This window comes from Ostrea edulis, chromosome 10 (assembly GCF_947568905.1).
Source record: "Ostrea edulis chromosome 10, xbOstEdul1.1, whole genome shotgun sequence".
Classification (NCBI taxonomy): Eukaryota; Metazoa; Mollusca; class Bivalvia; order Ostreida; family Ostreidae; genus Ostrea; species Ostrea edulis.
The window spans coordinates 41,685,299-41,711,819 of record NC_079173.1 but is presented as its reverse complement, the minus strand read 5'-3'; the positions used below and the strand labels follow the sequence as shown (position 1 = coordinate 41,711,819).

General features: G+C 34.2%; 1 protein-coding gene across 1 annotated transcript in view; it reads right to left on the bottom strand.

The window, feature by feature from the left end:
* LOC125665416 (leucine-rich repeat-containing protein 15-like) overlaps window positions 1-26,521 on the bottom strand; it is a 996,853-nt gene that overhangs the window by 184,860 nt on the left and 785,472 nt on the right. The window lies entirely within an intron of this gene.

Genomic DNA, 26,521 nt, shown 5'->3' with positions numbered 1-26,521 from the left:
CTATAAAATACAAATCAGGAAACGCATCAAATTCAGTTAAACCTGTAATTCAAGGAAGATGCATCCTATGAATCCGCATTTGTAGAACCAAAGGTGACTTAGAAGAGGTTTCCAAACAAATCATTTTATATTTGTAACAGTTATAAAGATATGTAAAATCGATTTTCTATTCCCTTTTCACATTATCCAATTTCTCCAGGAAAAGAATCTTATCTAAGTTGCTAGATATATACACCACAAAACGTATAACTGCACATATGGGATGATGAACAAACGTTGGGCGGTTTTGGAAACAAACAGTATTTGGGGAACGAACGTTTAACGCTGTTAACAGAACATTTTCATTGAGAACGGAGCGGTTCTTTTAGATAATGGAACGCGTTGATGAGAACAAACGGTAAGGCGTTGATTTCAAGATCTGCATTTCAGACACTATCGGTACTTTTTATTCGAATATTCATAAACATTGCGGAAAGGAAAGAAGTAATTTGCCAAAATATAAAAAAAAAAGTTTTCTCTCATTTAAATTATGAATATTTGCAAATAACAGTAGCGGGGATGAACGCATATTAATACATGCAGTTGTATGCGTTTTGGATTCCACATGGGTATATTTACAAGCATTTAATATGATAAATACAAAGCAACATCCTTAATTTAAAAACAAAAACCGCGTTATGTCACATCGAATCCGACTTCAATAACATCGTCACCCTTTAATAACATTGTCACCCTTTAGTAAAAAAATGTTAGGAAATTCTTCGATTACTTAACGCAGATGTTTTTTGGAAGTGGGATTCAGTTTGTACTCGCATGACACATATTTCTTGTAAACTTTAAACCAATGAGTGATTGTTATACAAATGTACATTACAATGGATATAGCGCGTTCAACCGTTTGGAAATGTCATCATATGTATACTGTATTTAAATTATTTTAAATAGATCAACACAGGTGTATACAGTTCAAATTCGATAAGGTAATTTCCGGGTTGTTTCAACGGCAATGGTGACTTATCATTATTTATTGCACATATTCGTTACAACAACTTTAAAGATACCTGTCAACAATTAGAAAGGACTATCAAGGAAGCCAGTTTCACCTGAGACGGAAACCTCCTTGTCAATTACCCCGTTGGATAGTACATGTACACTTTTATTTTAACAAATACCTGTATCCCACACAGTGGGGTTATGCCTTGTGTAAAATACCAAGTAATAACAGCATATTCAAATCAAAGCAAAATTACTCCAAACGTCTCATATTCATAGTAAAGACCGTTTGTCAATATATAAACAAACATCGTATCACGTGGGGAAATCCTTCGCCTAACTGTTACATCGCCATACAAGTGACGTAGCGCTATTATTAAGGCTAGATTTTCAGTTCTTTATCACCTCCTCTCATGTGGAAGTTGCACTCAAATTATTTGCAGTGTGGGCTTGATATGTCGACATTGATATGGTAAATTTGAAAAAAAAGTTATACGGACCGTTACATTTCTCTCAAATATAGCAATTTCCAAAAAAAAAAACCTCAACTAAAATATTGGTCATTTCCCACAATCACTGCCAAATGTCATCTAAACAATGCAAAATACCCTGCCTTCCGTATCAAAATCCTAAATTTGCAGCTAGTTACCTTTCGGAATAAAACATCGTCATATTTCATCTGTGCCGAGTCTTTATATAGACACGTTGATTTTCTTTACTATTAATGGTTATACACATCGGGGTTGATTTCAATGTCACAATGTAATATAAACATTACTTTAGCGTACATTATATAAACATGAGAGTTATATATCATATACATTATATATCAAAGAAAACTGAAGAGAAAATCCTTTGACAAACATATTTAAACATATACAATTTGAACAATATATAAGGGTAGTAAATAGCGATAAAATATTGTGACACTTTCCCCGCGATGCAACCATAGACCTGTACGTCGTGACGTATTTTATATCGTGACGTATTTCATATCGTGACGTCATATAAGGTGAAGTGCACTGAAGTGCATATGATGTCAAAAAGTCTAGACTTTATTTATCATGAGGTTGTATGAAGTGTTTAAAGGACAAACGTTTTGATGTTGTTGATATGGGAAACATTTCGCGATTTAAAATTTACTACCAGATCTATAATTTGGATTAGAATCCACGTTTGATTTTCTGGTATATGCTTTGGTACAGTATGAGCGACGAAAACCAATTGAATAAATCCTACAAGAAGTATGTTTGAATTTTCTCCTTCACAGCTGTTATGCATTCGTGGGGATCAAATGTATGCACTTAATAGGACACTCATTGGATCTAGCTAGGTATATATGTTTGGAAGGGCATTTGTGAAGTTTAGGAATTTAGAATAAGTATGGTAACTCGTATGCATCTAAATAGTTGATTAGGATATTACATGTGTTCAAAATCTTTTGAAAGGTCTATTGAAGTTTAAGTAAGATTGCCAAATGGAAAATTAATACCTCATATAAACTGAAGTATCACATATTATAACTTAGTCAGGCACCAATAACGCATAAGATAGTACCTCCACTATAATGGTTCACGATATGATTGATGATTGTATTTCAATGGATTGATGTAGTGTTGTATAAGGATCAATACATCGACGATTCCATTTGGTAACATTTGTATTACATTGTAAATCAGATAACCTTAATTGATCAACAATTATAAGATGAAATATTTTACTCTGTTAACTGATGCAATATACGATAATATGGTACTTCCACTAAATATGGCTTTAAGCACGACGATTTAGATATGTTCTAACCATAATTATTTCCATTCATATGTTGATTAGAAATTATCCAGTCAACTACAATTAAGAAAACCACGGAATTGTCCACATTAGTTTCATATTTGGATCTTATTCCTTTCAGAATGGAGGTGATAAAAGTTTAAAGATATGTGATTTTTGGGCAATGGTGTAATTTCAGGTTCTCGATACATTGTCAGTTTCCTGTATCTGTGTAGTAATATTCAATTATCACCTTATGACCGCTATTTTCATTTTTGTTAATTCACAACGTTATTCTCTTGCAGCCCATTATAAATATTTCAAAACAGATATAAAGATACGTAAACTTGGTTCTCTATTCATTTCTCAACCTCACCAAGAAGTGGAGTTTATCTGCGTTGCAAAATAAAATATGAGGTTCTTCTTTTATCTCAAATACTTCTTATTTCCAGTACTAATATCCAATACGTTGAACTCCATTTTCGTTATTTCCGAGGTCCATGTTTACCCTTCTATAATGTTTAAATCTTGTTGGATAAAAGAACTTGATCCTTACTCATTATCTTCACATGTTCAATGATTACCTTTCGGGATCTTCACGTCCTCATCTTAATTAAGGTAGCATACAGGATGACTAATCGTGATGTCAGATATTCTATCAATGAAGCATACAACAACATCCCCACTACTATGAGTTATGGGATACTTATTTTCAAAATTATTTTGAAATGAGAGATTTAAAAGTGTCTAAACATCTGAAACATATTTTGGATTATTTTCATAGTGAGATTCAAATATTAATCACGTTTTCGAATTTACTCTTTTCTTGCGATTACTCTCATTGTCATAATTTATGTTATACGAATAATTGATGTCCCTATAAAAACATGTATATTCTAGATATCCGATATAATGTCACTGACTTATTCGACAATACATGTACTATAAAGATTCTTGAAATGAATAATTATTCTGTTCAGTAACGGTGATATTCCATTGATACGCACGAATCGTAAAAAAAAAAAATACATATCAACCTTGTTTGATCAACGATACAATGCTTAAAGGCCCATCTCATGACCGTACGGTTGGTGAAAACGTAGGCGGAGCCTAATCTAAACAGATGATATTTACCTGGAGTGGCCAGGGTCTACCAAGGTGTTAATTGCTATACTCCATGACACTCAAAGAAATACACGGAGACAGAGGTGATCCAGACAGAACATGGTAGAAATCTACCTGTCCCTGTTTTTTTTTATATATAGTTTTTATATACACAGGACCTGTCTCAGGAACATCTGCAGAGTTTCTGTGATCATAGTGTTTGAATAACGGTTGTATTACTAAGGGTAGCTGACACACATTCTACACCCCCTCTCTCTCTTTCTGTTATAAATATAGAGGTGTCAGAAATTGATGACATAAACTATTTCATTCAGTTGCAAGTTTTAGAAATTATTGTGCAAATTATTGTTTGATTTCTGATTGTGTAATTTATAATACATGTATATAAAGGGGAAAAATTACAATTATATTGAAATTGCATTGTTCAGGGGTCTTTTTAAAACAATTGATTTACGAGAAAATAGCAGTTGTGGACAGTTCAATGCTATCAAAACTCAGGTATACTGGGCTTGCTCAAGCTCTAAAGAATACCAGTAGATACTGACTGTTATTGTTATCAAAACACCTATCTGGGGTAGCTTCAGACCACAACGTCTGCAGATGTCACTCCACCTGAGATATATTGTTAAACTTCTATTGTTAAATGTTTGATTGACAAGTAGCTTATAATTTGGGGGTGTTAACTTAAAATTGGGTCTTTAAATAAAATATAGTGTAAATTGATTCAATATACGGGACGTGGTATTTGCACTAGATACACAGGGCACCAAATGCGTCTTGATCTTTTTGTAATCCGAATTATGTAAGCAAAAATAATTTTATAACACAAAAATATTTAACAGGTATTCGCTCACTAGCATTGTTTCCAAAGTTTGATTAACCTAAGTATCGATAAACTACATTGGTGAGAAGAGTGATACACTATTGTACTGAGTGATAAAAATGGTGGTGGTTACGTTGTAAAGCGTGTTTACTGACTATGGTTTAGAGAGTTTGTACCATGGTCGGGTCGGGATGAAAATAAAATTATTCTTGAAAAATTACAGAAATCAGAAAAATTTAGAGAGAAATCTTACAAAACAATGTGATTATGGAATAAAATAGTGGGAAGATAATGATATGGAGTGATTAAGTTCAAAACAATATTAGGTAGTCCGTACCATTGATGATTCGGATATGGTGAACAGCGAAAAATAATGATTGGCAGAAGAACACGATTAAACAACAAACAAAGTCAATCAAAGGACACTGATCTAGCATTAAAATCAACAATCGAATAGGTGAATGGGAGAGAAGTCTAAGGAAAAAGATTCAATAATATTTTTATTTTTCAAGGTAATATATTTTTCAAGGTCAGACAAATTGAAGCCGCATTCTAGAAATTCTGATATCCCAACATAAAGAGCTATGCGAATCCGAATTTATGTTGATTTAGAATAATGTTTCACCATAGTTTAGAGGTCTTAAGATGATATATTAATAAAATACTAGTCTTCAAGGTCAATACATTTTTTCCCTTATTATCATCCCCCCTTTTTTATTTTAAAATTTTAAAAATGAGAGGGAGAGAGAGAGAGAGAGAGAGAGAGAGAAAGAGCTATAAAATTTCATAATTGTAATGATTTCTTATGATGTTCTAACATAATTAGGAAGTATTGAAGGTCAAACAACAATCGCAATCCTGGGAATCCTCGCTATGGCTAAACAAGGAACTCAATGTTAAATAAAGGAACTCAAGGTCAGAGCCTTGAAACCGGGGAAACGAATTGTATTTATATTAATCAAACAAAATAAGATATCTTATCGGGTGAATTTTGGCGATTAGGCTATGGAAACTGATTTTAACTAAGGATTTATCCTGGATTCATGCGCGTGAAATCATTCCAATTATTCATTCCACCTGGACGGAATGATTTCAAACGGTGCATCCAGGATTTTTCCGTGCTCTTTCTCTCTGCATCGGTCCATAATGGGTTATGATCAATAACAACCACTTGCATGTCTTGCCAAATGTGACATTCTTTGTTGAAATGTTCCCCTACGGGTTCGGTCACGCGTTTGGTTTTGATGATTGATCGGTGGTTGTTGGTCCTAAGTCTGATGATTTTAGTTTCCCCAACATATTGTTGTCCACATTGTTTACAATTTATGAGGTATATGCAGTTGTTGGTTTTACAGGAGAGTTGACCCAATATTTTATACGTTTTGCCTGTAGTGAAGCTTTGGAACGTTTCTGAATTATGGCTAAATTTGCAAAGCAAACACCGCTTGTCAGAGCAAGTTGAAAAGCCTCCATTGGGTAGGGGGTTGTCTAATCTGGCCCTTACCACCAAATCCTTGATATTCCTGGGTCGTCTGAAGGACACCATTGGTGGCTCACCAAATTCTCTTGCCAATCTAGGATTATCCAAAAGTTTCGGGAAGTTTATATATATATATATATATATATATATATATATATATATATATATATATATATGCAAGGTGAAGATAACAAACAGTGATCAATCTCATAATTCCTAGCAGCAATACAAAATAGACAGTTGGGCAAACACGGACCCCTGGACACACCAGAGGTGGGATCAGGTGCCTAGGAGGAGTAAGCATCCCCTTGTTAACTGGTCACACCCGCCGTGAGCCCTATATCCTGATCAGGTAAACGGATTTATCCTCAGTCAAAATCAGTGTGCCAAGAACGGTTTAACAATCGGTAGCTTACTTCGATTTAAAAACTGGCTATACGTAGAACAAACTCTTGCATATCAAATCAGGTGAGATATATAAACACCATTTGCAGACGATAATGGAACATTGCTACATAAATTTGGTAAGTTGACGATGGAGAATCTGATATATAATATAAATACGTTTTTACATATAGGCATATTATGAACTGTAGTATTCAGTTTATCATTTTTACATGTATACAATAGCATATTGTTTACCATGACTGTATGCCAATATGCTTGATGAATCAATGAATAAATTAAATCATACCTTCAGAAGCTTACAAAAAAAAAAAACAAGTGAACTGATTACATCAATCGAAAAAGGATGATATAGACAGGAAATCTACTTATTTTCGAGAAATTATCGTCAAAAAAATATAAAAACAGTGTGTGTAGGGGGGGGGGGGGTAGTACTCCCCTGTGCTCACGTAAATCATGTTTGTATGAATAACAAAAATGCTACCATTTAAACATAATTAACATATGCAAGGTGAAAATAACAAACAGTGATCAATCTCATAACTCCTGCAAGCAATACAAAATAGATATGTGGGTAAACACGGACAACTGGACACACCAGAGGTGGAATCAGGTGCCTACGATGAGTAAGCACCCCCTGTTGACCGGTCACACCCGTCGTGAGCCCTATATCCTGATCAGGTAAATGGAGTTATCCGCAGTCAAAATCAGTGTACCCAGAACGGCTTAACAATCGGTATGAAACACGTCAGACAGCATTTGACTCAATGCCAGGTTGTACTGACGAACTAGATTGTTATAACGACCATAACATTTGCGAAATATATATCTTGCTCGTGTGCACGTAATGTTATACGTCGGCTACGTGTGACGTGTGCAGTAGGCATATGTAAACAAAAAACATAAAGTCACGCATAATGTCTATATATACTACCTCTAAAATATTGAATCAATGTATAAAACACAGTGAAAATTGTCTTCTTTCACTGTTGACAATTTTCGTTTCAGGTATTCATACATCATTATTTCAATTACAAAAATTTACCTTGATTTTTCCGATTTCGAAGTCGTACAGCTGCCATTGATCTTCACGTCGTCTTTGTCATGTGAGTAGTAAGCGATTTTTAGACGCTGATTCCAACCATACGACAAACTTCACCGGGATATTTCTCATTATAATGTCTTGTCATGTGTTATCAAATCAGGGAAATCTGACTTTTTTAAAGCGTAGAATAACGGCAATATTCCAATCTATTTTTATATGATCCTAAAAAAAATAGTTTGTGCATGCGTATCCAAATATGAATTGATCAAGGTTGAACAACTGTCATGACGTATCAGCTCATTATGTTTTCATCATCACGCCGAGTTCATTCGTCACCTTAACTGTCCTGCGTAGATGATTTCAAATGGATATTAACGGAAAAATAACAGTTATATTTGATGACAAAGAATATAAAAATAGGTCAGCTAACAAAGGGACACAGTCCATGCCAATGGAAATCCCAACAGACTGTTGAAAGACCTGATCATCAAGACTTTACCATATATGAACTCCAGCAGTTTTGTTTAAATTCTAACTTCAAAGTAATTGTGTATGGACTCAGAGTGGTGTTTAGCGAAATGATTTTTGGATGACTGAACACTAGATACAAACATTTCCTTTTCCATTTTTTTAAGAAGCAACTGTTTATGATGTCAAAAAGTCTAGTCTTTGATTCATCGTGAGGAGTGGTTGTATAATGTGTTGAAATAGATACGTTTTAATTTTGTTGATCTATATACGTTTTGTGATTGAAAAATTACTAAAAGTTATAAAAGTTGTTTAAGAATCGACGTTTGATTTTCTGGCATATGTTGAGCCACAGTATCAAAGGCAGAAACAAGTTTCAGAAATCCTACAAGGAGTATGCTTGAAGTTTCTCCTTCAAAGTTGCCATGTTTTCGTTAGTATCAAAGACATGTGCTTCATATAATATTTACTTGTTTGTAAGAAGTTTTGTCAAGTTTAGGAATCCAGTATAAATATAGTAACTCGTATGCATTTATTCCATTAACTGGGATATTGAATGTGTCTAAAACAAAAACATACTATTGAAAAAAATCATCTTTTGAAAAGGGCAGTTAGAGTATACGTACGCTTATCAAATCAGAATTAATGTCTCATCTAAACTAAGGTATCACACATAATAACGTAGTCCGGTATCAATAACGCATAGTATAGTGCATGCACTAGAATGATTCATGAGATGATAAATGATTGTATTTCAAGTAATTGATGCCGTATTGTATGAAGAGCTGAAAAATATTTTGAATCATTGACATGATGACGTAAAAATCGAGAACATTATCAAATCCAAACAAGTTTTCAACGATTCCTCTCATCAACAATATTTACTTGTTATACAAATAATTGGTATTCATATCGATATACTTACAGTTCATGTAGATTTGTCAAAACAACAAAGATACCATTCGGTAACTTTGGAATTTTATTGTAACTCAGGTATCTGAATCGTAAAAAAAATATTGATAAGCCTCAATTGATCAACAATTCAATGATGAAATACTGTATTCTGTTAACTGATTCAATATGAGAGAGTATGGTATTTCCACTAAATATGACTTTAAGTACGACGGTTTATCTGTTTTCTAGACATAATAATTCTTAGTTGATTAAAAATTACCCAGGGTATTTGAAATTAAAGCACGACAGAATTTTCCACATTTGTTTTGTTTCATATTTGGATTTTTTTCCCGTACAGAATGGAGGTGTTAAGGTTTTAAAAGTCATCAACTTTATGGTAAATGGAATAATTTCAGGTCCTTGAGATATTGTCAGTATCCCGTATATATGTAGTGATATGTAATTATCACCTATGGTCGCTATTTTCGCCTCTTATTTCACAACATTATTATTTTACAACCCATGAATAGATAGATATTTCAAAACAGGTATTAAGATACATAAGGTTGGTTCTCTATCCATTTGTCAGCTTTACTTAACCTCACCAAAAAGTGAATTGTATCAGCGTTGCTAAATAAAAATGAGACTCTTTTTATCTTAAATAGTTATTCCCAGTGCTAATATCCAAGACGTTCATGTTTACCCTTTTATCTTTTTGAATTTTTCGTTTAATTTTGATGAAAATAATGAAATTGATCTTTATTCATTATTTCCACGTGTTTATTGATCACTGTTCGGAATCTTCATATTGTCATCTCAACTAAAGTATCACACAACATGTCATATCGTGATGCCAGATATACTATTAATGGAACATGCAATACCACTTCCATTACTATGATTCATGGGAAAATTAATTTCAAAAGAGTTATTTATAAATGTATAAGGATTTCAAACAGATGTATTATCATTGTCATGGTGAGGTGTAAATACCAATAGCATTTTCGAATTTACTCTTTTCTTGAAATTTCTCTAATTGTCATGATTTATATGTTATACGAATAATTGATGTCTCTATAGAAACATGTATAATCTAGATATCCGCTATACTATCACCACGACGTTCCTATAAATGATAGATCAGATATACATGTAGATGATTTTGACACAATGGCTCTTCGTGGATACCTAAATTGAAGGAACTTCTCAAAAGCAGCTCAGAAAGTGAATCTGAAAGTAAAAAGAGAAGGAAGAAGAACAGGGGGATAGAAAATTCAAAGAGGAAAACGTCGGGTACTGATGTCAACCAAAACAGAGTTGTGACTGAACCTATACTAAATTACCCTGAAGAAATTTCTGTCCAAAGAGAAAGTGAAGTAGATAGTGCATATGAACAATTAGTACAGGAAAATGCAAAGGGTGAGAAAACTATGGAAAGAGATATAGAAATTGAGAGTAATGCAAGATGCAGTGTTAACAAGAACGCAACAGACAGTAATAACGAGCACGAAGAAGAAATATATGAGGATATGTTCGGAGATAAGAATGACAATGAAGATGAAAATGAAACAGATGAATCATCCGTTCGAAAAAGGAATAAATAGGTCGATCCTTCCAGCTGGACATGTAATAAGCAGAAACAATTGGGAATGAAAGGTAAAGCATATAAAGGGCTATCTAAATTCGGTGACAAGTAGGTCTATTCTGTTGAAAGAGAAGACAGAGTTACGGAGAAAAGGAAATGCAAGGGAAAATGTAAAAAATGCTTGAATATCAGCGAGGAAGAAAGGAAAATAATTTTTGAACAGTTTTGGAGCAACATGGGTTGGAATCAGAAGAAGGTTTATGTATTGTCACTTTTAGAAGTACTAGATGTCAAAGAGAGAAAACAAGACACAGAAGTCAGCAGAAGTCTTCCTTACTAGATAAGCCCAAAGGACCAAAATCGACGAATAGCATGCTTTCAATAATTCTGAAATTTTTATTTCATAAAGCAATGTGTTGCGCTCCGAATAATTTCAAGTAACATAGCGTCGTAAATTGTGTGGCTATCCGGTTAATGGATCATCCGACAAAAGACACAATAATGATCACTTAGTATTGATAATCTGCTTTTTATAAACTTCTGTTCATTGAAATAAACCGATGAAACATTTGGATTTGACAAAATCAAAAGGTCGTAAGTTGACATTATTACCAAAACTCAGAAACAAAATGCCGTATGTCAGTCTGGCCTTTTATCACACTCAATAGCAGCAAATTTTGCTCGTGATATTATGAAGGACTCCAATACAATTTGTCTCCACTTATGCATGTCGTTCCTAATGTTCTTGTGGAATAAAAACGTTTTTTGTCTCTCCTGAAAAGTTTGGATTTTTGACTTTCAACAATTTAATAGTACAGCGACGATATTCTGTAAACTGATTCATTCTGCGAGAAAATGGTACCTGCATTGAATATGGCTTTATACAAAAAAATTAGATTATTCAACCATGGTTATCTATTTTGTGATAATAATCCAATCATATATTGATTCGAAATGATCCACTCAACTCAAAATAAGAACAGCACATCATTTTCATTTCTTTGAGATTTAGATTTCTTTCTTTACAGAACGGAGATGATAATTGTTTACGAACACATCACCTTTATGGCAAATGGGAACATGTCAGGTTCTCCATCGTCAGCTTCCTTGACCTATATAGCAATCTTTCATTATAACCCTATTATCATATTCATGTATCCCAACAAATTCGATACAAAAACGTATTATCTGCTCTTGATCAATTTGGTAAGTAATTTCTCAATGACTTATAACAAGTTTGCAAATTATACTCCGGAATAAAAAAGAGGAAAAAGATGTACTGTTTGCAATGCGTTTTATGCATTTTTTCTAGCAAAAATGCGAGGGGGCTAATGCCAGAAAGCAACTACTGACTTATACTCACCGACAACTATAAAATGAGTGTTTACTCAACATTAGACGATGTTGGTGATATTTTCAACAACGGATTTCATGGTGATTCATCAACTATTATCAGAAGTAGTAGGCATGTTGACAGAATGCATTTATCCAGGATTTACTTCGTAAATACACACTGCTTCGAAAGTTATCTGTAGAAGTTTATGATTTAGGTTCAACTGTATTAACACTTTTATCAGAAAGAAAGTTGTAAGGCAACGATTATGTTATAAAAACAGGAAACACACCAATTTTGTCTAAACGTGTATCAACGGAATGGGTATCTTATATTTTCGAATTTGTAAAACCTATGATGACCAAGGCAATACATTAATGGCATTGATCTTCTATAACATATAGGTAGATACATATTTCAATATACGTATCAACATATGTAAGGTCGGTTCTGTATTCCTGTATCCGTTTGTCAACTGTTCTCAGTGTTACCAAGAATATTATTTTTCTAAGTTACTAAATATAACTGCACATCTGTTTCATCCAGGGCTAATATTTAAAATATTGGATTAAATTTCTGCTATCTCCAGAGGTTCGTAATTGCGCTTCTTTAAATTTTGTATTTAGAGGGATTATATAATTGATAATAGTTCATTCTATTCACTTCTTCATTGATCACTGTTCAGTATCTTGATGTATTCATCTAAGCTAAGTTATCACACAATATGACTGATATAGAAGTCAGATACCTCATCAATGATGCATACGACATTACCTGCACTATAATTATTCATTATAGGATTAATGATTGTATTAAAAGTGAGTGATTTGTATTGTATGAGGGTTTGGAAGAAAGTTTGTATCATTGAAAGGGTGACATTTTCATATTCATACACTGTTCGTACAATTCCGCCCATTGACATTATTCACTAGTTTAATAAACAATTAGTATTTCTAGATATACTTACAATCTCTGTAGATTCGTCAATGAATCAAATAGTCCATTCGGTAACGTTGTTATTTTATTGTCACCCAGGATTCTGAATCATAAACATTTCCCGATTAAACTTAGTTGAATAACAGTACACTTCTGAAATATATTATTCTGTCGATTCAAAATGCAAAAGAGTGGTGTTTCTATTAAATATGGTTTTACACACAAAATTTAGAACCATCAATAACGGTTTAATTATTTTCTAACATAAATTTCCAATCATAATTATGTTGATTAGAAATTATCCAGTCAACTCATAATAAGAACACAACACAATTTCCCACATTTCTTTTATATTTGAATACTTTTACAAAACGGATATTTTAAAGGTATATGAACACATCAACTTTATGACAAATGTGGTGTTTTTAGCTTCTCCATCATCAGTTTCCTATATCTATGTAGAGGTATCCCATTATATCCTGGCTATTATATCTATGTCTCCCAATTGATTCAATTCAAAGCTGTATTTTCTGCTTATCGTCAATTTAGTTCCTAATTTCGCATTGATTCACAACAAGTTCCCAAACTAAACTTTTAAATGAAAAAAATGTTGTTTGCAATAATATTTTAAGAAAACTTGCTTAAAATGCGTTCCCATGTTGGGAAGTCTTATATTTACTTATGTGTTATCTCAAACCATGAAAAAATTGTTGTACACAACATTATACCATCTTGATATCGTTTTTAAGAATGTATTTTATACTTTTAGGAGCATTAGTCTACCAAATTTTCTCAGAATATGTATTAATTTTGTCTAAACATCTAATTCACTAAAGGACCATTATACTATTATGCATTTATAATGTCTAAGATAACAGACGGAATGTTGGAGTCATTAGATCGATCGCTGTTAGCTATTTTCGCCTTATCATTCGCATATCCTCCTAGGCACCTGATCCCACCTCTGGTGTGACTAGGGGTCCGTGTTTGCCCAACTATCTATTCTGTATTGCTTATAGGAACTATGAGATTGATCACTGTTCGTTATCTTCACCTTGCATTCGTAAAATTAGATTATTCTGTTACAATCGATGCGTAGATACATATGTCAAACACCCATCAATATTTGTCCTCTATTCCATTTCTCAATTTTACTCAACCTCATCATGGAGTACATGTTATCTGTGTTGCTATATATAAATATGTATCTTTTCAATCTTAAATGCTTTTTATTTCCAATGTTGATATTGATAACGTTGAATCCAATCCCTGGTATTTCAAGAGGTCCGTCTTTACCACTCCTTTAAGTTTGTATTTGTAATGAGGATATACAATGCTGAGATACGAATATTAATAAGGTTTACAAATTGGTACACATTTACTACAATTACTTTCATTAACATGATTAATTTGTTATATCAAAAAATGTATCCATATAAATTTATCTAACGTTGCTATTTTATTGTTACTGGTGTATCTGAATCGTAAAAAAAAAATAATTCCGATTACCCTTAATTGATCAATGTTACAATGATGAAATACATTATTCTGTAAATTTATACAATATTCTAGAGAATGGTATTTGAACTCAATATCATTAAACATAAGAATTGAATCCATCAACAATGGTTAACCTTTTTTTTATAACAATAAGAATTTCTATTCATCTTATTATTAGAGATAACAAGGTCATCTCGAAATAAAAAAAGAACACACAATCTTTTAAATTATTTACATAGTTAGATACACCCCCCCCCGAACGCAGGTGTTAATGGTAAACGAACATATAAAGTTAATGATAGATGGGGACATTTCAGGTTCTCCATCATCTCCTTCCTGTATTTATCAAGCGATATTTTATTATTACATGGTTGTTTTATCTATGCATCCAAACTGATTGAATACATCACAATATGTTCTATTGATAGTCAATTTGGTTTGGAATTCATCACTGATTCAAAATAAGTTTGCAAACTATAATTCTAAATCACAAAATATGTACTTTTCGCAATACTGTTTATGCAAATTTGATGAAAAATGTGACCCAATGCCAATAAAAGATAACTTCTGACTTGTATTTACGACCTTACCTCACACTGAATCGTTTCCTCAACCTTAAACGATTTTGGAAGTATTTTCATCAATGGATTTAGTGATTATAGTAAAAGAACTATCCTCAGAATAATCAGTTATTTTGACAGAATGTATATCTCCGGGCCCTTCTTGATAAATTCACGGTACTTCTGAAGCTGTTTCTTGTAGATTTTAATTTAGGTTCAACTGTATTTACAATTTAATCAGGGAAAAGTCAGAACACGAGAATTTTCAACATAAAAATCAAGAAACTCGCTAATTTTGCTTACACGTTTATTTAGGGAAATGGCATCCTATATTTCCATATTTGTAAACCCTAGGGTGACTTAGACGAGGGATTCATAACATTATTTTTCTATATAATTTATAGATAGATGTATATTTTAAACGTGTATGAAGGTATGTAAGATCGGCTCTGTATTCGGTTGTCAGCTTTACTCAATGTTATCAAGAACACGATTGCATATACGATGCCATATGTAAACGCGCATCTTTTGAATTCAGGGCTATTTTTCAAAACTTTAGACCCCAACCCTGGTATTTGCAGAGGTCTGTAATTGTCATTCTGTAAATTTTGTATTTTATGGGGTTTATAGAATTGATCACTGTTTACAATGTCCATTGATCGCAGTTCGGTATCTTGATCATTCATCTAAACTAAGCTATCACGCACTGTGACTTATCGAGATGAAAGATTTTATACATTTGTATCAATAGATCATATGACAATACCTACACTATAATGATCCATGAGATGACTAACAAAGAGTAATCCATTGGTGTATTCGAATGTGATACAAATTTCGTAGTATTCACAGGGGGATGTAAAAAATGAAAACGGGTTCAAGTACACAGTTTTCGCACAATTGCTCTCATTAACATTGTTTTCTGGAAAAAAAAATCAGTATCCATATCAATATACTTACAAGTCTTGTAGATTATTCAATGCGTCAAAGATTCCACTCGGTAACGTTGTTATGACATTGTTTTGCAGATCTCTGAATGAAAGATTACAATGTTAGCCTCAGTTGATGAAATATATCATTTTGTAAAACGATTTTATATGCGAGAACATGCTATTCGCACGGGAATTAGATCCACCAATGACATTTTGTTCTTTTACATCATAAACGGTTTGTTTGTCAACAAAATTTGAAACATGAATTATTCATATCTTGTGATGAGTCATTGAAACAGATACGTTGTTCAACACCAGGTTTATTATACCGACAGATACTCTGAAGTTGATATTAAAAACATCACGGGGGTTCATAATGATGACATCTTTCTAATCTTTGTTGATCAGGTCTTCCACAAGTATGTAATAATTCCCATGGACACAAATTGTACTGGATTTTATTCAGAATCGTCTACATCAGAATAAGAAGAAACATTTTGCTGTGGCATTCAATTTGACATTAGATATATCTACTACGTTTCGTCTATAAACAATCATCATTTTTATACACACTTCAATATATCCCAGTAAATTCTCAAATAAAAGAAACCATGGCATATTTAGTTGTATGACAGTTCAACGCCGTCACATTCCTATATTTATGTTAAAGTATCCTATTTTCACCTGTATACGTTGCTTCGACTGATTCCATGTGCAAGCGTTTCTTCTGCGTATTGTGGGTTTTAAAATCAAGAGAGGCTATTGACACACACGTGGACGTTAAATATCTTTCAGGAGTCTAATTTAAGGTCAGCACATCTCAAATTCTACGGTCTTTATCACGACATATTTACAAAGACTCTCTGCTGAACTGGAAGCCAATTGAGGGAGCGTAATACTGGTGTAATGATGTTGTATTTGCGGGTGCCTGAGATTATTCTGGCTGCAGCGTTTTTGATGGATTGGAGACGCTGGATCTGCTTTGATGGCAAGTCGTAGTAAAGATAGTTGCAGTAGTTCAGCTTTATTGTTATGAAGACATGGACAACACATTCCAGCGATTCCAATTACACTAGCAAGACAGCCTTCTGCTCTCTAATGACATAAACCACATCGTTGTGAACTTAGTAATATGGCCCTGACGGTAAGCACTTTAGAATGGCTCCAGTAGATTGTTCTCACAAAGGTACGTTTGTATCTGTGCTGCTGCAACCGTCTCCATCGACTTGGATACATATGCAAGGTTAGACACTGGCCGGTAGTTCTGTGGTCTGGCGGGGTCCAGTGGAGCCTTTTTCAGAAGTGGGGTCACAATGGCTTCCTTGAAAGATGTTGGGACGGAACCACTCTCAAGTGACTTATTTATGGTAGAAGTGATGACGGGAGAAAAAGCTGTGACTTCTTGCTTCACAAGGGATGTAGGAATAGGGCCCAGCTCACAGTTCTTGTTGACAGATGACCTAGTCAACTCTGTGATCTCATCCACAGTGATATGTTGGAAATGGTTAAGTTTAGTTTCATCGACGAGTGCTGGTGGGTCAACAAATGGATTGCAATTGTCATATGTAATGGAGCTGCGATTTTGTGTAATTTTCTGCACAACAAAGTCACTGAACATGTCAGCCAGATATGGTGGTAATTTGTCGGCAGGCAGTGGAGTGGTGGAGTTCCTACCACGCAACTCGTTAGCCACTCTGAAAAGCTGCTTACTGTCACCTTTGTTATCAAACAACAAAGTCCTGTAATGCTGGAATTTAGCGGCATCGATGAGTGTGTTAACCTCTTCACTGCACTGAATGTAAATATATGTGTGTACCACGACTTCTGATTTGTTCCACAGTCTCTCAGCTTGTATGCGTCTCCGCTTCACCTCTCTGACACTGTTGTACCACACATATTCTGGTCTGATGATGATCGTGCGAGTTCTGAGTGGTGCGAAGGAGTCCATAATTGAATATTTCACTGCTGGAGAGTTCTGTGAGTCAGTGAGTAGCATTTCAATTCCCGCCAATGAACACAGAGTGAAGCTGGTGAAAGGGAATTGATCAGGAAAGTCATGGTCCTCAGAAAGGGTGGTGAGCACAAGAGAGTCCGCTGACCTAGATAGAACAAGGTACACCGCGACGGGTGCTCTGAGTGACATGTTACTGAAAGTCAAAGGATGTCACCAGAGAGAGAATGCAGCAGTATCAGCATCACTGGAATTCTCAATGTGGAATTTGAAATCACCCACGATAAGTAGAGAAGTAGTGCATGGAACCAATTATTCAAGGTAAACAGATAAATCGCTGAAAAACTGCTTCATTGTACAACACATTAACGTAGTATCTGAGTAGCATGCACACTACAGTCCAATACCTCAAATGGCTCCATAGAATGAGTGTCTGATGTAAGTCAAACATTGAGGTTAGACCTATGAATGACAGCTGTTCCTCCATCACGGGACGTGCGAGGATTGTGTATAATGTTGTAACCAAGGGGTAGAAGTGCAGATGATTATCCCTGTCTGAACCTGTTAACCAAGTCTCTGTGAGACACATAATGTCTAAGTCCTGCTCACTGATGAAGTCATTTTGGCCAGTGGTCTTGTTACACAATGATCAGGGATTTAGTAAGCAGATGTTAAAATGTCTCGCTTTGGCCTTGGATGTGTGTCATGAGGAATATCTAGATGGTTTGTTTTGATCACTGTGTTTGCAGGCCTGAGATGAACCTTCTGTGATGCAATGTATATGTCAGCCAGCAGAACCAGCTTGTTATAGTCTGCCTTACGTGTCAGATCTGACTTACCCTCTCGTTCACATTTTACCCGCCCAACATACACTGTGCTGATGTGTCTAACAAACTTTCGTCCTACCTTTGTGCATCTTCTCTCACGAGAATGTTTAGTAGGACCTACATAAGGCAGATCTATTGGTTTTGCAAGATACATCATACATTTATTGAATATCTTGACATGCACGGAATTTGATAGAGTGACCTACTAATACAATTAGAGACGAAAAAAGTCAAATCATAGAGCAACTAAACATATTTCTATATCTTTTGTAAGAATAATAACAGGTCAAATTATCAATACAATCAGAGAGTCTTACCTAAATACCTAGCACAACACGAAAATGCATAGAAAAAACTTGATAATACAATAGGTAACAGAAGAAAGTTAATTTGAACCAGAAAAAGTCGCAGTAAAGTCACGCATCATTGAACACAATGCATACAACTATTGTCTAACAAGAGTACGGCAAATGGTACATAATACGCCCATGGAATGCTTACATGGGGTGTTTTTCTTGTGCTATAATTTGTATAACTTTGCTTCAGGTAGTATCAGTCACCATGAGGCTGTGACAAACTTTCATATGAACAAACGGTCTTAGCTTAAAAATCGAGATTTCCTCAAAATGGACCAAGTTTAACAACCTGTATTTTTTTCAAAAATGAAAGAACATCAAAAACCATCCTACATGCACATTTTCAATACCAATACAAAAACTCCACAAAATAAGATGATCCTCACTTGAAATGTGTGGGAGGAGTTGGGCGGACATATTATGTACCCTCCATAAAATATTAATTTCTAAATAAACTAACTTCAACAACCTGCAATTTTTTCAAAATTTGTAGAAAATCAAAATTCAGCCCCATATGCACATCTTCAATACCCATACAAGCACTCGACAAAATAAGATGGTCCTCACTTGAAAACTATCGGAGGAGTATGGCGGACAAATTATGTACCCTCCATATAATACTTATTTTCAAATAAAGGGGCAAAACTCCTGGAAAAAAAGGTCGAAATGGATCAAAATTGCAGTATGATCTAGAATGACCCGCAAAGAAGCTACACAGCAACTTCCAGCGTGATATGTGAAAGGGAAATGAAAGTATAAAGAGAAAACCCCGAACGGACGGACAGATGAATGGACGGACGGACGTACAGACATCGCTGTACCATAATACGTCCCTTGTAAAGACGGGCGTATAAAAATATGTTTAAAATGCAATTTTTTATAGGAAATATCTCTGTCTTTGTATCCAACAAGTTTTTTTGCAGGAGCTCAGCAAATCTTAAAACTGAAACTTTTGTAATTAAAAAGAAATTGGCTTAAACAATCAGAGGTGAAGTCGCCATGACATAACGCTAACTATGCATGTCTTAGTCTTTTAGCAATGCACAACGACCCAATGTTATACACTATATTTAATAACGGTATAGGTATCCAGTTATTTAAATACAATTTACTTTTTTTCCTCTTTTGCCAAAGATGTTATAATTCCCTGCCTTTGTGGCCATGATAGTTCCCGTATTTCATAACCATAGTTTATAGATCTATTGAAAAAATGTCCTATTTTTTCCAAACATTTAAAAAAAATTCACAGTAAATCCATCACTCCCCGGACATTTGTAATTAGCCATATTCTTCAACACTAACAAAGCCTCATTATATACAATTTTAGCATCAAGGGATACATTTTATTATCTTTAAATAAATCTTTGACTCTTCCTGCTGTTGGGTATTATATAGATTTTTGTAAAATGTCTGAAGGTCTCTTAAATTTTCCTTTTGTTTTGTTATTTCTATTTGCATACAATTTTCAGTTTTAATTACCTTAGGTATTATCGTACTTGTATAATTTCAATTTTCAAGGTTTAGAAGGTAATTTGTTGGTTGTTCGCCTTCGTCAATCCATTTAGCACGGGGTCTCAAAATATTTCTCATAAGTTTCTGCATTCATAATGTTTCTAATTCTTTTGTTTTCTTTTCATTAATTGCATCCACATTATGTTCATAATTATCTTCTAATTCTAAAAGGTCATCTAGCAATTATTTGTCCTTTTTCACCTTATTATTTTTACATAGCGTGAAAAGGATATTGTTTTGCTCTCATTTCCATCATTAGAGTCACTAAACATTGAGTCACTGGACATTAATTAAGAATTGTATTTCGGAATGTGGCATATTCATTAGAGAGGCACCATTGCATATCGGCAAGGCGTATTACCTTTACATTTGAGTTATGTAGTTGTTTTTCAATGCAATGTATTCTGGTTCTTTTAGGAGAGAATTATTAATTTTCCACGTTCGAGATCACTTAATTTCAATGTTAGGAGAATTGGAGAATGGTGTAATCAGTAACTTGTCAAAATGTAACAGTTTAGCACATTTGATAAGAGTGATTCAGAGGCAAAAAAAAATAATAATGTGTCTGCTTTGGGGGGGGGGGGGGCTGGCTTTCTCCATGTAAATACATTTACATCTGGATTGGATTTTCAATATATATCTACTAAATTTAAATAATTTATTTGTTCTAAAACCTTTTCTCTGGCGTTTGGGTTATTGCTATGTAAATAGTAATAATGTTCTTTTGTATCCACCACAAGATTAAAGTCACCAAGTATGATGATTTCATTGTTATTCAAGTTTACAATAGTGTCTGACATATTTTAATAGAAAGCAGGAGAATCTTCGTCCGGACCATATATGGTAGTAAGGATCGCATTTGTATCACCAGTGAGTGATGTATTATTGCATGACGGTCTGAAAGAATTTTTGTATCATTGCCTGGGCGACATTTTCATATCCACACACTGTTCATACAATTCCTCTCATTGACATTCGTATTCGGTCACGTTGTTATTTTATTGTTACTGATTTATTTGAATCATAAAAAACCCATCCTGATCAACACTACAATAATGAAATACAATATTCTGCAAACTGATTAAGTTTTTGAGAATATGACATTTGCATTAGATATGGAATTACACACGAGACTTGTATTAGTCTTCAACGTTTCCTTTATTTTCAAATCCAGTCAATTTGAAATAAGAACACCACCTAATTGTCCACATTTGGATGTTTTTCTTTACAGAAAGAAGACATTAATGTTATGAAAACACGTCAAGGATATTGCATATAGGATATAATTCAAGGTTCTCCAGCATCTGTTTCCTATATCTCTATAGTAATATTTTATTATCACGTGGATATCATAACAATGTCTCACAGCTGATTCAATACAAAAGCGCATTTAATATTTTTGATCGATTTGGTGTGTAATTTAGCAGTGACTTAAAACAAGTTTCCAAACTAAAACTTTAGATGATAAAGATGTACAATTAACATTTCTATATTGGTGCTAATTTGCTTTAAAATGAAAGGCGAACATATCGAAAAGTGATCAATTTCATAACACCTATCAGCAATACAAAATATAAAGTTGAGCAAATGTGGACTCCTGAATATACCAAAGGTGGGATCAGGTCCATAGGAGGAGCAATGATCCCATGTCAACCAGTCACAACCGTCGTGAGTCATACATCTTGATCAGGTAAACTGAGTAATCCGTAGTCAAAGACAATCTAATAATTGGTATGAAACACGTCAGACAACGTACAAGCTAATGTATTTCTAAATCAGATCCTTATAACAACCATAAAATGTGAAAAATGCAGACTTTAAAACAGACTGAGACCCCATTAACATCAAGTTATTTGTCAGTGGCCTGTCTCAATTTAAAAGCAGAACATGTTTTCGAGAATTGAATTAGTTAAGAGACAAAAGGTGATGATGGGATATTGCTACATAAATATTAGGAGTTATCAATGGAAAAGCAGCTGATGTTTCCTGTTAACATCTTTGTTCAATAAGATAGCATTAATTTGATAATGTAAGCTATACGACCATATTATCATACATATATAGTTATCATGAAATACCGGCATGCACCCAATGTTGGACATATATTTCTCTTTTAACATGGTTGAAGGGTAAATATTTTCATTGTCACAACTAGTGAAATTTGAGGGAGAGGTATCTGGGACTCAACTGGAAATCTTCATTTATTTATTTCCCCGCAAGTAACCCCCCACCCCCACCCCGAATACCTTAATACAATACAACAGTGATTTTGGAAGTCTTCATTTCATCTTTTCTTCAAATCTAGATTACATAATATATTGAAAAGCTTCTGTTTCCCTGTGATGTTCTTTTTCACGCCAGTCAGATATTATATGTATTGTATGTTATTCCTGGCTGTTAAAAACCAATTCCTAGGCATAGAAGATCTTTAATGTTGTTGTTTTTTTTTTGTTGGATATAGAATTTATTTCACGTGTGAGACCGGATTTTAAGATATGTTCACTAGTGCGAAGCACTATTACATTATATTTTCGACGATTTTTCAAAATGACCGTGCAAAGAATGGTCTAACAATCCATATGAAACACGTCAAACAGCATTTGACCAAATGAAGGTTATATTGGCAAACTAGATCGATCATATAATTTGCGAAATGCTGACTTTAAACGAGATCGTTGAACCCCTGAATCATCAACTTGTTTGTAAGTACCCTGTTTCAATTTAAAAAGGACCATAAGCATAACAATATATTGTGTATCGAATCATCTGAGAAATATAAACACCATATGCAGGTGATGATGGGATGTTGTTATGTAAATATGAGAAGTTGACAATGGAGAAGCTGACAACTTCCTGTTTGTCATCAAGTCGAGTTGTTAGTTTGTCATTAATATCTACTTTCAAAAAAATAGCTCAGTATGAAAAAGAAATGAACGTGTTTGTGGTGTCTTTTAGCTGCATAAGGATTGTTTCCAATATACGGTTTTGGTAATATTTTCTTCAAATCATGTTGTGGTTATAGTAAAAGTGGGAAATGAACTATCATCAGATTAGTCAGTCATTTTGACAGAATGTATGTCTCCTGGTCCAACTTGAGAAATACACGGTGCTTCGAAAGCTGTTTATAGTAGATTATAATTCAGATTCAACTGTACTTACAATTTCATCAGAAACAAGTCAGAAGCTGACAATTTTCAATATAAAAATTCTCCAATTTTACTTAAACGTTTAGTCACAGAAAGGATATCAAATATTTCCGTATTTGTAAAACATATGATGACTTAGACAAGGCAGTCATAACATCATTCTTTAATAACTTATAGATATATGCATATTTTAAGCGTGTATGAAGATATGTAAGATCGGTTCTGTATTCGTTTGTCGCCTTATGTAATATAAATGTTATTCTGTTGAATTCAGTGCTATTTTTAAAAACGTTGTATCCAATCTCTGGTATTTCCATAGGTCTGTAATTACTGTTCTGTACGTTTTATATGTTATGAGGTTTATATAATTGATTACTGCTTACTATATTATGGTCATGACAATAAATCGTTTTGTATTTTGTAGTAAGTTTATTTTGTTGAAGATGGGATTGTTAGCTTTTGTGGACCGCGGATTTGTTAGTGATCTCAGGTTATGTTATATTACGCCTGTTAACCATCGTTTGAACACTCTTGGAAACTTCGAGAATCAGCCAACCTTCCTCATTATTTCTCAATATTTATGTTTGTTTAACTCATTGCTTTGCCCCCCTCTCTCTACATAAGTAAATACACAAACAAGCAAACAACCACATTCAACCTATATGCTTAGTCCCATATAACCTACATACAAAAGTTTAGCTCAATCGGTTCACAGACACCAAAGTGACAGTCTAAAATAGTTTGCTATGATTACAGCTCGCGGTGCATTGAGGTCGCAATCAAACTATTACATGTGGTTTATAAACACCGGAGATACTACAGGGTTGCTGAGAAGTGTGCACAGCTCGCGGCGCTTTAAGCTCTCATTCCAGAATTCTCATTTTGGTGGAGGCATGTCAAAGGGTAATTTGTAATCTACATACAAAAGTGTAGGACAATGCGTCAACACACACTGGAGATATGGGTGCGGACAGACAGACAAATATACAAAAATAAACCTATGTACCCCCATATAAACAATATAATACGAATGCAATCTTATTTTATGAAAATAATTTCGGTACTATAATGAGATCTGTATCTGGTCAATTTGATATCCTAGCTAATCCAATTAATTACACTTGATATATCGAACGGAAGTGATATTCATGGATGATTAGTGGTTAAGATGATACAGACCCTGAAGCGTGATTCTACACCTCCAAGGCGTATCGTTTCGTTCAGTGCAAACCGTTCACCATTCCATGCAGACCGTTCAGCGTTTCGTGCAAATCGTTTCGTGCAAGAATCGCTCCGTGGAGTATCAAGCCACGCCCATAGAAACGTGCAGATCGTTCAAACCACGCCCCTAAAAACGTACAGACCGTGCAAGTCATTTCGGCATGATCTGTAGGACAGGTAATTTTTTTTGGGGGGGGGGGTTTGACCAATTATTTCAAAATATCTCTAAGACGGACTTTCAACAGTGAAAATGTGCAGGCAGAGCAAAACCCAATACCATTTTTAACCCTTGGTAATTTCTACCAAGTGCAGAAACATGTACATCTCTGCCCTCGTTATCTTTTTTTTTAAATTTGTATATAGGAATAGTTCATTTGTCTTGTTAAATTTGTATGATGAAGTTTCTCTTTTTAAATAATTTTTTTATCAAAATTATTTATCGGAAACTGTCTGCATAATGTGAAGACTGACCTGTGTATATCTGGTATATTCTACACAAATTCCAAAGTCCTTTTCTTTATCACAATATAGGTCAGCTAACCCGTGTATTCGAAATTAACATTCGTACAGAAGGTATGAAAATGGACGGGACAATTGAAATGTGACAAAAGAGGTGTTTATATCTTTCGTCTCTTAAAATTGAATGCAGCTTTCTATAGGTCTAAAATTAAGGCAAATGCAACACTCTAATTATTGGATATCAGATTCGCTCGCATATCTGTTGATCACTACTGTAGTTTGTAATTATATGTGTATTTGATTGATTTATTCATTTATATGATTTATTTCTCAATCTTTTTCAATTATATTTTGATTGTTTCCTTTTTGTTTTGAATTTTTCCTTCTTATCCAAGGTGACAGGTTCTTATCAACTGCCTAATTCTATGTCTAGATGCATCCCTCGTCCCGGTGACCGCCCAGTATTCCGACGATCCGATAGTCCGACGGTTCGGTAGTCCGACGGTCCGATAGTCCGATGGTACGGTAGTCCGACAGTCCGAGAGTCCGAAACTCCGATAATTTGTGGCCACATATATAAGAGATCGCTATGTAATAGGCAGCAGAAAACAGGACTAAGCGTCGTGTGCCAGAGCGATTTTTTTACGTCACAAGAGCAAAACATCGCACAGTGGGAAAACTTTGAACGGGTTCGACCTACATCGGGTACCTGTAAAGTGCGAAACGAAACGAAACGAAATCTACCGAAACGTAAACCACCGTAACGAGACGAAACCCACCGAAACGAAACAGATTGTATAACCGAACTATATTAATTATAATAATGAAAAATAGTGTATAACCGAACTCTATTAATTATAATAATTAAAAATGGTATCTTAAGGCCCTGTTAAAGTTACCACATATAAATAAAATTTGCCTCCCCATTGTGGTAAGCTTTCGGCTTGACAGATACAAAGTTTTAAAAGTTGGAAGAGGGTGAGTAAGCACAAAGTTCATATCCGAAGTTGATTGAATACCCTGTGCAATTAGTTTCGGATCCATAAATTTCAGAACAGAGGGTTACAGTTCGGCATAAATACACGTTTCAGTATTTTTTGCTCTAAAGTCAAATTTATGTATACATGTGAATATTGTGTATTTGTATGTAGTATATCACACGGTGGATTCTGCGTGTGTCTTCCCGTTCTCTTTGCAATA